Source organism: Podarcis cretensis, assembly GCF_951804945.1.
Source record: "Podarcis cretensis genome assembly, chromosome: 1".
In the NCBI taxonomy this organism is placed as follows: Eukaryota; Metazoa; Chordata; class Lepidosauria; order Squamata; family Lacertidae; genus Podarcis; species Podarcis cretensis.
The window spans coordinates 86,260,498-86,275,851 of record NC_137170.1 but is presented as its reverse complement, the minus strand read 5'-3'; positions in this window follow the sequence as shown (position 1 = coordinate 86,275,851).

Here is a 15,354-nt window from a genome sequence, read left to right as displayed (position 1 = left end):
GCATGGGAGTCCATGCCAGAAAACAAAGGCACCCACTAATCTGGCATGCTGACTTCTTCACTTGGCCTGTGACACATAAGGATTGTTGCCACAGAGAAAGGCTGTAGCTTCCTCTTCTTCCCTAAACCTTTGCTTCTGCCTTCTGCTCCATGTGCACCTGATCACGGCCCCTTCCTTCCTCTTTTCCCTTGCTGGGCATGCAAAATAGGTCTGAAAGGGGACAGGGGTGCTGATGCAATGTCTGCTGATGACATGGTCTATTATCTTCCCCAATCTTTCTGTTTTCAAAAGAAAGCGGCAAAAGACGAAGAAGAGGAGGTAGAGAAAGAGACCTGCAGAGATGTGAGGCATTCTTTAAGATGCTGCAGTATTATTATTTCAGTTGTGGGGTGAGTGGGTCCAGTAAGGTCTAGCAGCAGGCCTCCCTATTTGGCCCCTGAGCCATTTCAGTCAAGCCACACCCACCTGACCTACATCAGACATCATGTATGATATATGTGTGGGGCAGGCAAAGACATGGCTCCCTGCTGAAAAGGGAGGTGTCCAGGCACCACTGATCATCTGATTGTTGGTATTGGCAAAGCCCTGCCAACAATCAGGTGATAAGTGCTTGCAAAACCCTGTGCCTTTGCTAGGGTGGTTTGATTTCAAGTCACACAGGCAAAGGGAAACATCATGGGGATGTCAGGTGGTTGATAAATGGGCATCCTGCCCACCTGTCAAAAGTGGCCGGTGGGGGTTGGGGGACCTAAGCGTCCAGCCCACTGCGTGTTCCCCACCCCAGTAAAGACAGTACAGACAGAGGATTCTTCTTCGACACAAAGGATTCAACTAAAGTTTCTTCTCCATTCCGTCTGCCCCTACATTCAGCTATCATAAATCCCAGGATAATAGGAATGAAATGTGATTTTTTTAACAAGGGAAAGAGAATGGCTATCTGATGCATGTATTCTTGCGGACTCTTCAGCCACCTGCAAGGGTGAGTAGGTGGAAATGGCTCATATAGGTTTCATTTTCTCCAAGTTCCATTTCTCCTGTGTGTGCTGCACACTCCCCAAGTTCCCTTTTAACTTCTGCTTTTAAGCACAGTCATTCTCAAACTTTTGTTTTCAGTTCTGTATACTTTGTAGGCAATGTGATAAAAGGCTTTTGTGCACATTTTATTTCAACACATTTTTTTATTATTTGTAAGTTGCACTTCCTCTGAAAGATACCAGGGTGATGTACACCAAACATATGAACAAAATACAATAGAATAGTGCTAAGCACACAAACAAACAAGTTGCAGGTCATTTAAAACAGCAATTCATATACTGTACATATTGCAGATGATGAGTGCACCTCCTATCTATCAACTTGTGAAACCCTGGACAAATAAGCATGATAACGGTTGGTGTCTGAAACCCAACAATGTGAAAGACAGTCACACTGTGGCAACCTGGGGTGCCTTGAATGATAATCAGCAGTGCCGCGGGCAACACTGGCCTCTGTCCCTCTTTCCTTCCCTCCTTGCATCTCTGCCTCCCAAAGGCTTGCATAGCTGTTTGTTGCAGCAGCCCTGGCTACAAGCTCCTCTGGCAAATGGGGCCCTCTGGGGCTGGCCAGGGGGTGCTTCCCAGGCCCCTGTGGGGCAGTGTGAGGAGGCACCTCTCTTTGGGGAAGTGGGGGGGGGGGCGCAGCTCAGAGACCAGAGACCAGACTCCCTGTAACTCCCAAGGAGACGGGAGAGAAGGCTGAGGGAACATTCCACAAGGGAGGGTGTTCAAAAAAGAGTGAGAGGCTCCCAGCTCCGCAGGCAAGGGGTGACATAACTGGGTTCCTGAGCCCCACAGGGGTGCCGCAGAAAGAATGTAGCTGGTCAAGGGAGCCATGGACTGAAAAAGGTTGAAAACCTCTGCTGCAAGGGGAAACCATGGAGAAGAACCTTCTATGCATCCTCTCACCTCACATCCTGATGGGACCATGAGCAGAGTTTCCATCTTCCCTGCTGAACTTAGATCAAATTGGCTGGTTTTTGGAGGAGGTATTCTTCAGGTATTTAGGATCCAAGGTTTGTAAAGCATCATGAATCCCCAGTAGCCAATGCAAAGCTTTGTTGTACCATTCCATCCCACTGCCCCTGTTAATAACCTGGCACCTGCATTCTGCCCTAGCTGAAGCCTCTGACCATTTTCAAGGGCAGTCCCACATAGACAAGCATATTGAAAAAGTAAACCAATAGTATCAACTAACATGGATAAGTCACAAAGCCAAAATGTCACAAAAGAAGGCAGACTACCAAAGACCTTTTTTGAATTGACAGACAATATGGACTGGATTGACATTTGGAGAACGAAGAACCCCTTGGGAAAAGAAGGAACATTCTTCTCTGAAGCCCAGCTGACTTGGACAAGAATCGACCAAATATGGATAACTAGAGGTCTGGCACCCAAGGTCAGAAAGGTGGAAATCTGCCCAAAAACCTGCTCCGACCATAATGCACTGAAAATGGACATGATACTACTACCAACCGGCTCCTTTAGATGGAAGATGAATGACAATTTGTTCAGAGATCAGGAGATTATTAAGAAGGCCCAGAAAACATTGAAGGATTACTTTGAGATAAATATGAACACTATGGTGGAAAAAAGAATTATTTGGGACGCAAATAAAGCTGTGATGAGGGGGTTCTTGATACAACAGAATGCTGTAAGGAAGAGGATACAAAACGACAGAAAAGATAAGATTTTGGAGAAAATAACAGAACTAGAGAAGAAGTTAAGATTAAACCCGAAGTCACAGCCGATCTTGAGAGAAATCAAACTCCATCAAGCACAATATTCTAAACTGATAAACCAGGAAATAGAGTGGAAGATTAAATTAATGAAACAAAAAACTTTTGAATCGGCAAATAAATGTGGGAAACTGCTAGCTTGGCAGTTGAAGAAGAGACAAAAATTAAATACAGTTACAAATTTGGAAACTGAAGGAAGAAACATTCAGAACCCCAAGGAGATTAGAAAGTGTTTCCAGAAATATTTCAAAAAATTATATACTCAAGGGCCGCAGGATGAGGTTGAGATTAAACAATTTTTGGAGAAAAATGGACTTAAAAAATTGTCACAAGAAAATAGATCACTCCTGAACAGTAAAATAACACGCCAAGAGATTGAAAATGCCATTCAGAACATGAAACTGGGCAAATCTCCAGGACCAGATGGGCTGACCTCCAAGTACTACAAGACATTAAAAGACTACTTGATACAACCACTGATGGAGGTCAGCAATGAAATTATGGAGGGGAAGAAGGTGCCGGAATCGTGGAAAGAAGCCTTTATCACATTGATACCAAAATCGGAAGCTGAAAAGACACAACTTAAGAACTATCGTCCCATCTCCCTTTTAAATGTGGATTACAAAATATTTGCAGATGTTTTGGCAAGTAGACTCAAAAAAGTATTAAATGAAGTAATTCATAAAGACCAGGCAGGCTTTCTCCCAGGTAGACACTTGTTTGCTAACTTTTGCAAACAGACATAAATACAAAAGCAGTGTTAATTTTTATAGATGCGGAGAAGGCCTTTGACAATATTTCTTGGAAATTTATGAAGGGAAATTTAAAAGAAATGGGAGTGGGACGGGGTTTTGAGAATGGGATTGATGCAATATATTCAGAACAAAAAGCTAAATTGATAGTTAACAATGTGGTTACAGAAGAGTTTAAAATTGAAAAAGGAACACGACAAGGCTGCCCTATTTCCCCTTTGCTATTTATTTCGGTTCTGGAGGTGCTCTTGAATATGATCAGAGGGTGGAAGGAATCCAGGTCGGAGCGAAACAATATAAACTTAAAGCTTTTGCAGATGACCTAGTTTTGACTCTGCAGGAGCCAGAATCTAGTACGAAAAGAGTGTTACAATTGATTCAAGACTTTGGTCGGGTGGCGGGATTTAAATTAAACAAACAGAAAACTAAGGTGTTGGGAAAAAATCTGACAGATACAGAGTCGGAACGGTTTCAGAGAGAAACAGAATTAACTTTGGTTAAAAAAGTAAAGTACCTAGGGGTAAATATAACAGCAAAGAATCTGAGTCTATTTAAGGATAATTATGAAAAATGCTGGTCTGAAATTAAGAGAGACTTGGATAGTTGGACAAAATTGAAGCTTTCCTTCTTAGGCCGAATTGCTGTTGTTAAGATGAATGTATTGCCAAAGATGTTGTTTTTGTTCCAAACATTGCAGATTGTGGACAAGACGGAGTGCTTCCGGAAGTGGCAGAGAGATATATCTAAATTTGTCTGGCAGGGCAAAAAGCCCAGAATTAAGTTTAAGATATTAACTGATGCGAAAGAAAGAGGGGGCTTTGCCCTGCCAGACCTAAAGTTGTACTATGAGGCCGCAACTTTCTGCTGGCTAAAAGACTGGCTACTTCTCGAGGACACTGATGTTTTGGACTTGGAAGGTTTTAACAATGCTTTTGGATGGCATGCATACTTATGGTATGACAAGGTTAAGATCAATAAGGCCTTTAAGAATCATATTGTCAGAAAAGCAGTGTTTAATGTCTGGACAAAATATAAAGACTTATTGGAAAATAAAACTCCAAGGTGGCTTTCACCGCTGGAAGCTAAGGCCCGAAAAAACCCCAATATGGAGGTCAAATGGCCAAAATATTGGGAAATACTAGAAAAAGATGAAGACAATTGGAAATTGCAGAGTTTGGAGAAAATGAAGGATAAAGTGCGAGACTGGTTACACTACGCTCAGATTAAAGAAGTTTTTAAAAATGACAAAAAGCTAGGGTTTCCAGGTGGAGAAATCGAAATTGGAAACAGAACTGTTAGAACCTAAGGCTAAGGTACTTTCAAGAATGTATAACTTGCTGTTAAAATGGAACACACAAGATGAAATGGTTAAATCGGCTATGATAAAATGGGCACAGGATATTGGGTACAACATTATGTTTGAGGACTGGGAAAGGTTGTGGACCACTGGGTTGAACTTCACTGCATGTAATGCTTTGAGGGAAAATGTAATGAAAATGATATATAGATGGTACATGACCCCAGTCAAGCTTGCAAAGATATACCATGTGTCTGATAATAAATGTTGGAAGTGTAAAGAAGCCGAAGGAACATTTTTTCACCTCTGGTGGACTTGCCCTAGAGTGAAGGCTTTCTGGGAAATGATTTATAACGAACTGAAAAAGGTATTTAAGTATACTTTCCCTAAGAAACCAGAGGCCTTCCTCCTGGGTATTGTCGGCCAGAGGGTGTTAAGGAAGGACCAAACATTTTTTATGTATGCAACAACGGCAGCAAGGATACTCATTGCTAAACACTGGAAAACCCAAGATCTACCCACACTGGAAGAGTGGCAGATGCAGCTGATGGACTATATGCAACTGGCCGAGATGACTGGTAGAATCCGAGACCTGGGAGAGGAGAGGGTTGAGGAGGACTGGAGGAAATTCAAGATTTATTTACAAAAATATTACAATTTGGTTGAATGTTAAGAAGGATGCTAGATCATAAATAACTGCCTACCACTGAATTAGATCTGATTTTGACGATAAGTGAGATTAAGGAAAATATAAATTTTTTGGAGAATTGTTAGATTTTATTTAAATGAGTGGAGATAAGATTGTAAACAAGTGGGTAATTTGCTTGGAAAAACTTTTTTTTTTTTGTAACGATGTAAGTGGGAGCGGGAGATGTGAGGAAGTCCAAAGAAGTGATGAAATTATGCTATGATATAAGTAATGTTGTTTATTATTTATGCATTTGTTTTCAAAAAACTTTAATAAATATGTAATAAAAAAGAAAAGAAAAAGTAAACCAATAGATCACCAGAACTTGAGTTATTGACAGCAGGCTATCCCAGTCCAGGAATGCCTAGTTGGTGAACCAGAAATAGCTGGAAATAGGCACTGAGCCTCCAGTGACAATTGTGGATAAAGGAGTACCTCCAAGCTGCAAATCTGCTACCCCATCCAAAATGGGCTGTTTCTCCAATTCCTTGATGAAGGAACTGCCTATTCACAGTACCTCCGTTTTATTGCAATTCAGCTGGGATTTTGCCAGCTCACCCACCCAGGTCTTCATTAAGTGCCTAGTTAAATTTATGGAACTATGAGTCTCTGCTTTCATATGTAACCAGAACAGTATAGAGCAGGACACATGGAAGTGGCTCCCCCAGTGCAAAACTTAAAATTTAATCCTTCCTTTAAAAGGAATCCTAATTTTGCAAATTTGTTTAGAAGTAGGCTTCTTTAGGCTTAATTTCCTGTTTAAACCTAGTGCATCAATGTAAGATAAGGGAGATAGGCTGACAATTCATTAATTGACAAGTGGAGCAACTCTATTATATACTGGTGCAACAAGACGCAGGAAAATAATCACCCAAACATATTACCGGAAACCATTGATCAGGCTATAGGCTAATATAATTTGCTTCTCCTAAATTAAAATAATTAAAATGAACTTAGCATTTCACAACTGTTGTGCTTCCTTCACCCCTAGCTTTGGTAACAGCATGCTTGAGATTCCACAGGTGCAATGTGCAAAAGGTAACAACTCGAGCAGTTGTAGCAGTTAGCAGGATTAGTGCAACCATTGAGGAGACCTAGTATAATACTACAGAAATTCATATGTAAATCAGCCACTAGAGGGAGTAGGTGTGCCACATAAATTTTAGCCTTGTTTATGCATGCTCTTAGAAAGGACACGAGATGAGTCCTATCTTCTAGCGCAGTACAGTGGTATCTCGGGTTAAGAACTTAATTTGTTCTGGAGGTCCGTTCTTAACCTGAAACTGTTCTTAACCTGAAGCACTACTTTAGCTAATGGGGCCTCCCGCTGCCTCCATGCTGCTGCCGCGCAATTTCTGTTCTCATCCTGAAGCATAGTTCTTATCCCGAGGTACTATTTCTGGGTTAGCGGAGTCTGTAACCTGAAGCGTCTGTAACCCAAGGTACCTCTGTATATCTCCCCCTCCACCTAAATCTAGCATAAGGGTTTACCTGAGGCACCTACCAAAACCTGTATCGCGGTAGGGACCCCACTGCCAATCCTGGGAGTCTCCTGATCTGCTGCTTCTCCTCCATGCTGTTGCCTAATTCACCTGGTCTACCTGAGCAGGTAAGCAGTGTGGGGAAGGAGCAGTAACCTCTATGCCCCTTGTCCCTTCCCTCTGGCAGGGGATTTGGACTGGGCCCAGAGGAAGATGCAAGCCGAACAGCAAAGACCACAGTGACAAGATGCAGTCTCACTCAGGACTCCCTGAAAATGTGGAAACAATTACAGGCTCTGCTCCACAGTAAGTGTCCAATCTATATTTCTGAATCTTTACAGGCTACATTTACGGCTTAAAGGCAGCTGTAGAGTAGGAAGAACATTTTGTGCTTTCAGGAGAGTTTCACTTCTGATTGCCTCAGAACTTGAAGGTGTAGCACCCTGCTTGTGGTTAACGCTTAGCTGGAATGAAATATTCAACGCAGCAATAGAGAAATTAAAATAATAATTTATTTGTCAGACAAATAAATATGAGGCACAGTGGTATATGGTTACCAAGCTCTGGCCTGGCCTCCTGCCATTCTGGCCAGCACTTATATTTCCTTAATCCAGCCCCCTTGCTCCTCCTGTGGCTGCCTCTGTCCAATCAGCCTGGTTGAAATTCCTATTGGCTGTTTGCTAGAACCAATCACAAAAGATACACCCATTTCCTCTTGTCCTTTTATGGGAAACAAAAAGATATATATTCTTCTATCTATAAATGACAAATAAGTAGTAATATATCTTACATGTGTCTCAACAAGGAACCTTAATTACCAGCTCACCTCGCCCTATTGCCCTCCAAAACAAATGGTTTAATCTTAAATTTTTATCTTAAACAGATGTCAAGGATCTTGAGTTCACATCATCATTGAAAGATCTCCTTCTCTTGAAGGTCTTTAAACAGATAACCATATGTGTGCTCTAATGATGTTTCCTGCTTGGCAGGGGGGCTGGGCTGGTGGCTGATGGCCCCTGTGATCTCTTCCAACTATATGAAATAAGAATCTAGCATAAGGATTTAACATTTCTTAGCTTCTAATTCCTTTGCATAATTACATTTAAGCCAATATATTTAATACATAACATAGATAGCTTTTTAGAAGAATAAACCTTTTCAAAGTAAAAAAAGGAACAGTTTCCAGCCTCAAAATAAGATAGAAAGAAAACCTCTTCTCCAGCCAAGCCAGTTGCCTTTTTCACTGCTCTTGACCTTTCAACCTTAGGAAAATATGGCTCAAGTTTAATGGGAGGCACATGGTTTTATTTTACTATTTACCCACTCTTAATTATGCTTTTCTCTGCTTTTTTATCTTCTGTAATATGCAGGGTCAGTGTAACCTTGGCTGTCAGCCTGTAATTCCCTTTTTACGACTTTGAGAATTGTTTTCTGCTATAAATCAGGGGGGGCCCTTGTCCAGGAGAATAAACATCTTGCCAAGATTCTTAGGCAGCTGGTCTTCTGCCTGGCATGAACATTTGAAAATCTTTAAGCTCATTATAAAATACAGGCCCGGATCAAGCCTTAATAAAAATGCAGGCTATGATTAGATGCCTCAAAGGCTCTTCAGAGGATTATTTTATATTGAAGCCTGGGGAATAGAGCAGATTAAAGGGAAAAAATCTGATGATCAAAACATTTTTGCTTCCATAAATACGCCTATGTCCCTACACCCAGAAGCTTCTTTCCTAAGTACTTTGCAAAAAGGATGAACAATTGTCTTGGCATTAAAAACCGCATTGGCAATATAGCAGAGGGAGAGCCGCCTGCTGCAAAAGTCTGCACGTTTGACTTCCACGTCATAAAAACAAACTGGATAACACTTGCATGAATGTGAGGATTGCCAGGTCACTACCGGTGGGTGTTCTTGGTTCATTTCTTCTGTGCGGCTGTTTGTGAATTTCCTGTACCTGCCTTAAAGGGGCAGTTTTTAGGATCCTTTGTCGTTCGTCATCATTTAAACACAGGCACAGCGTAAACATATGGCTAAGCTTTATGATTATGCTTTAGCAATTAAGGTGTTAAGACCTGCTCCAGAGAGATGTGGGTTCTAAGGTAATGTGCAAAATATGCACCTTGTTGTGTGCCTCCCTAATCTCTGAGCAGTGCGAAATTCAAGATGTTTCACGTGCTTAGCCAGGGTTCAGTTTGTATTTCCTCTTGGAATGAAGGACAGTGGAGATTGTGGTGTCTTTAGGATATATGGTTTATTCATGCATATCTGCAACCTGAGCCTTCTGTGATGCAGGGGTTCACAGCATTCACTCTCCAGAAGGATCTTGTTTCTCCCACGGATTCAAACAAAATCAAACATTGCTCTCAAAAGTTGTTCTGACTGACTCACCAGTTTGCTGCTTTACCTCCAGGTCTTATTACTTCCACTTTCAACTCTAAACTCAGGCTTTGTCCTTCTAAGTATCTCAGAGTTGAGGGAGGGCCCCCAGTCATTTGTCTTCTCACACAGTCCTTTTTGTCCCTTTTTCCATTAATGGTTTATATTTAAACACTTGCTGGGTTCAAGGGCGAGAAGGATCTTTCATACATCCTACTTCCTCCCCCATAAACTCAAAACAATATGCATGGCATTCACTGACAAATAAAGTTGTAGGATTGGAAATATTTCCTCGCTGACATTTAGTAGACTCAGGGTAGGAAACCTCAGGCCTGGGGGTCAAATGTAACCCTCCAAGTCTCTCCCCCTTGGGATTATCCCCAGGTAATGCCCCCTCCTTAGCCACACCTCTCTCCTTGAACCTCCCAACAGTCTTCCTTGAATGTTTTTTCCTGGCTGCAATTTGTCCGTGAACTCTAACCATGCCTCTTGCTTACCTGAATGGAAGAGAGGTGTGTGTGTTCCCCATTCCTGCAGCAGAGGACAGATCCATTGTCCGCTTTAATGTGGCAATCCCTTGCCCTGTGGAACTCCCTACCAGTGGAGGTTCAGAAGGAACCATCTTTCCCACCTTCCAGGTGTCTTTTGAAAACAAATACTGTTTAAACAGCACTTTTCAATATGAATTTTCTCTTTTTAACTAGTCAGTACAATTTTTCACAATTTTTTTTAAGCTCTAATGAAAATTCATGAGTGAGCTTCTCTTAGTATTTTTGTATGCACCTTTGCCCTACACACACATATTTTGCAAAGCAATTTCCTCATATAGAATGCATTTTTGTATGCTACTATTATATGTGTTTTATTCACCTTTTACCCTTGCAAATACACACACACATATACATACACACACATATATACATATAGACAGACACACCATATTTTTCCGTGTATAAGATGCCCCCATGTATAAGACACCCCCTATTTTTGAGGACTCCTCAGCATTACCTGTGTATGAGAGGAGCCCCAATTTTAAACCTAATTTTTTGGTAAAAACACCTAGTCTTATACATGGAAAGATACGGTGTGTGTGTGTGTGTGTGTGTGTGTGTGTACACACACACACACACACACACACACACATTATTGTACACATAACGTGGTTGGAGAACTGCACTGCAAAATTAGAAGCATTGTGAATTTTGTAAAATGGCCATATTTCAGTTCCAGTATTATTTATGATAGTGCAAATTGGAGAGGCTCACTTTTAAATGCGAACTGAACTAAATTTCTCACCCATCCCTGACACAGTTCCCTGAAAAGAGAGAACGCCGGTGGGCTTAGTGCTTTGTCATAGCTCCTGTGACTAACAGGTTCGCCAACAAGCTCTATAGGGATGCGGCTGGTGCTATGGTCTAAACCACTCAGCCTCTGCGGCTTGCAAATCAGAAGGTCAGCATTTCGAATCCACATGACGGTGGTGAGCTCCTGTAGCTCTGTCCCAGCTTCTGCCAACCTAGCAGTTTGAAAGCACACCAGTGCAAACAGATAAATAGGTACTGTTGCAGTGGGAAGATAAATGCTGTTTCCATGCACTCTGACTTCTGTCACGGCATCCCATTGCACCAGAAGCGGTTTAGTCATGCTGGCCACATGTTCCAGAAAGCTGTCTGTGGATAAATGCTGGCTCCCTCGGCCTGAAAACGAGATGAGTGCCGCATAGTCACCTTTGACTTGACTTAACCATCCAAGGGTCCTTTACCTTTACCTTGGGACAGATTACGTAGCCTCCTTTTGATCTTCATTTACCTCTACTGTGCTTGTTTGAGCATGTGTATTGTACTCTGAGAAGACAGGAGTGCCTGGCGTGCTCTGGTCCATGGGGTCATGAAGAGTCGGACACGACTAAACGATAAACAACAACAACAACGATTGTACTCTGAAGTATTGCAAAGTGTTTATTGTTCCATTGAAGTTTCTTAAAGAATTTAGCCTGCAATTTCATTTTTTAAATGGATGAATCAGCAATGGTGGGTGGCATTTATCAGAGATTTGTGTCAAAGCTTCCTTTGGAACAAAGAGGTTTTGTTGGAGCTCATTATCAAGCCTTGCGATAATTTTCAGGCATAACAAAAATAAGTTTGGAAAGGATTTGAATCTACAGTATAGTTCATGTTATTTTCTTCGACCAAAGCCTCAGCGATGGGCTTTAAATGAGGGTGTACCACCTTGGCAAGTGGGAGGCTGAAGAGGAAATTAAGCCCCGACTTGAATAATGTCTCAAAATGTGCTGCTGTTTAGAGGGGAAGGGTTATTGCATTGTATTGCATTGTACTGTATTTTCTCAGTTTCATTGTTTCTTATGTACGGTAATTGTTATTTTGTAAAATGCTTAGAAACTGTATTAAATGGTATATAACTGTAGTAATAAGGAGACAATCCTAGAACTGCCAGGTTGAGTATAGTTATGATCCAGTAGATCTCTGACTGAGCCAGATTACATCCTGATCCTGAAATACATCAAGCCCAGCAGATCTGGCCTGGCTGCACTGGCTGCCAATTAGTTTATGGCCCCAATTCAAAGTGCTGGTTTTGACCTATAAAGCCCTGAATGGCCCACAACTGCGATATCTAAAGGGCCGCTCCTCCCCATTTGAACCAGCCCCTGTGATCATCATCTAAGGCCCTTCTTTTTGTGCCTCCTCCATGAGAGGTTCAGAGGGTGGCAACACAATAACAGGCCTTTTCTGTGGTGGCTCCCTGCTTGTGGCATGCTCTCCCCAGGGAGGCTCACCTGGTGCCCTTGTTACATATCTTTAGGTGCCCTGCAAAAACATTGTTCTTCACCCAGGCCTTTGGCTAATTGAACAATTTATGACCTTTGAAACTGGGCTGGGTGGGTGTTGTTATTTAGTTTGTTACTATGTTGTGTATTTTTGTGTTTTTATATTGTAAACCACCCCACAATCCTTGGGTGAAGGCTATTATAGAAACTAAATGAATAAAAAAAATACATCTTGTATTGGCAAGCGCAAATTCCTGGAATATGTGGAAATGGCACAATTGACTAACAGACTAAGAGGTAATACTAGGTAATCATTTATTCAAAAATGGGGTATGTATAAGAGATATCTACAGAATAGTAACAGTGGTACAATATCTATGGCAGCGTTTGAATGATGCTTGTCTAAAACAAGCAAAAAGGTACAAATTGTTGTAAGAAAGTATTAGAAAATACAGAAAGCATGAGGTAATAATGATAAGTACATTCATCACCAGAAAGGTTACATGCACTGGGAAAAAGAGATTGCATAAATTTAATTTAAATTTGATTTAAACTGGGGGGGGGAGGGGGGGAGAGAATTAAAAAAATGCATCTTATTTATTTACTTTTTATGGTTAGTCTGAAAACCCCAGACTTGGTAGCTGAAGTGGTCTGTTGATGGCTCAGTCTTCAGACTGACCTCTTCTAAGTTTTCCAGGTGGTGGAATGGTAGGAATTTTTAAGGTGCTAATAGAAATTCACTGGTCATGACTCATACAATTGCCGGAATTGGCAACCCGATAATAGTGGCCTGTAAGTGCAGAATTATGGTAATGTCTTCAGGTGGGTGTAGATTAACATGCTTCAGTCTATGACTACTACATATTAATGTTTATTATAATTGGCAGCCAGCACCTACTCAGCTATTTGAAACAGAAGCTGTTGTACATTTCCACTGCTACTGAATGTGAAAGTTTTTTAGGATAGGTTAGGTGCCAGGTGGAAGGACTGCTGAAAAGCTACAAACCAACAGAAATTCATATGATGACAATTTTTACTCAGTTCTACGATAACAATGGTTGGGACAACAACAGTGGTTAATGGCTGAAACGTAGCTGTTTCAGCTCTCCTGTAAGGCCTCTACCATGGGCTAAATAGCTGTGATGTCATGGAATACTTATCAACACATGATGCATGTGTCATCTACAGAATGTTAGATTTGAAATAATGAAGATCCTGTGAACTACAAGAGATCAAAGGGAATAGGATAACAAGAAGTAAGAAGCATGGAAGTAAATTTCAACATATTTTATTCCAGGATCAGACATCACAGAAACTGAAACATCAAACTATTAGAGCTCAGATTTGAATTTAGCATTGCCCCCCCACCCCAAGGCATCTTTTCCAAGTAAATATGTGCATACTGTACTGTGGTTAAAGGGACTGCATAGCTGTACCTTTGGTTCTAAAATCTGTATTTTTATATTTGAAAATAAATAACAAGCAAATAAAAAAGAAGGGGATGGAGGAACGCAGGAAAATGTTATTTTAAACAATAGAACAGGTTTGTGCAGAGTGAGCAGTGGGAAACACTGAAGTGGGGAGTGGCAGTTTAAAACAAGATTTGTGTACAGTAAGACGGGAGTTTGGAAAGGCTGTGTGATGTTAGCTTTTTGATGTTAGCTTCTGCACTGTATCCACCTCTGCTATTTCTTCCTGTTAAAACTGGTTTGTTTGTTTTTTAACAACAACAACAACTCGGTGTTCCTCCATCCCTGCTTTTTTCAAAGCTCTGTCATTTTTAAAAAACACAGTTTTCATTTCAGTGCTCCTCCATCCCTGCTTTACTCAAACTTCTGCTGTCATTTGATTACAACGAGAAGGGAGTGATACTGAAAGGAAACAATTGGCAGTTTTAAACTTCTGCCTCTCCCATTCCTCAATTGCCTCATGTGCGAGAGGTAAAGCATGCCAAGACCCCAAATATTCTATAGTACCATCCTACAATCATGTATTTCACTCCTGGTACCATATGTTGTCTTCAATATGAAGGTCCAGACTCAGTGTAGTACTTCAGAAAATATACTTTAACAAGCGAACACTCAAGTACGTACAACATCCCTCAACTGAACTTAACATTCTCTAACTGAATAAGTTGACAGGTTTGCTCCTTAAGATTCTATTCAACTTTAAGATACAGTAGGATATATCAGCATGGTGTGTTTGTGCAGAGGGGGGCTGCAGAATAGGAGAGAGGTGGAATAAAATGGGGGTGGTCTGTGTGCAAGGAAAAGTTGAGAAAAATGAGGAGCGTGGAGGGAAAGGGGCCCCTACCATTTACATCAAGCGAGTTTGCTGCCCCAGGCAGCAGATTCTGAGTGTTCTGAAAGGACAATGAATCATTATTTACTTTTCATTATTATAACAAATAGAAAATATATGAAAGAGGTGCCAAATGGAATGAAAAAGCAAACATAGCAGAGCTTTCTGAAGAATCTTCAAGAGCACTCTGATAACTGAACTTGGGATATCTAAGAAAGAGAAATATTTGCCTCAGAATGGAATGATGGTCAAGGGCCCATATGTCACTTAAACTATAGCAAGCTCCATGACGTCGGTAAGACGTCCACAGCGAGAATAAGGACTAAGCATTAAATATAAATACTTAATTATTCACAACTAGGACAAAGGAGAGCATCAGAATAACTTGCATTAATCATCACATGAGGAGTGCATCATCTGCTCAGAGAATGTGGTGTAGCCTGCTGACAAATTTTAGCAAAGGGATGTGGTATGTTAAACTGCACAGGATCTCATTGAGTTTCTCTGCTTTCCAGCACCCAGAACTTCCTTCTCACTCCGTGGCCCCTGTGGGACCCAACTCCTTGGATATTTATTTGCATCTTCATTTCACCAAAGCACAAAAAAGTGTGTGCGCGTGTGTGCGCGCGCGTGCGTACACACACACACACACACACACACAGCTCTCATTCATTGATCACCCCTACCTAACCAAATATCCTCATGTAGTCTACACAGATACATTATTGCAACCAAGGTAAATTTAATTCAAGCCAGACCTTGCCACAGTTTAGCCCTGGATACAGGAATCACTACCGGGGGTAAGGGTGAAGGATATGTAAATTCAAATTCTTTCAGGGTCCCCCCACGCAATCTTAAATCCAGTTCTTCACATTTCTGAAGTTTCTGCATTTTTAAAAAAAT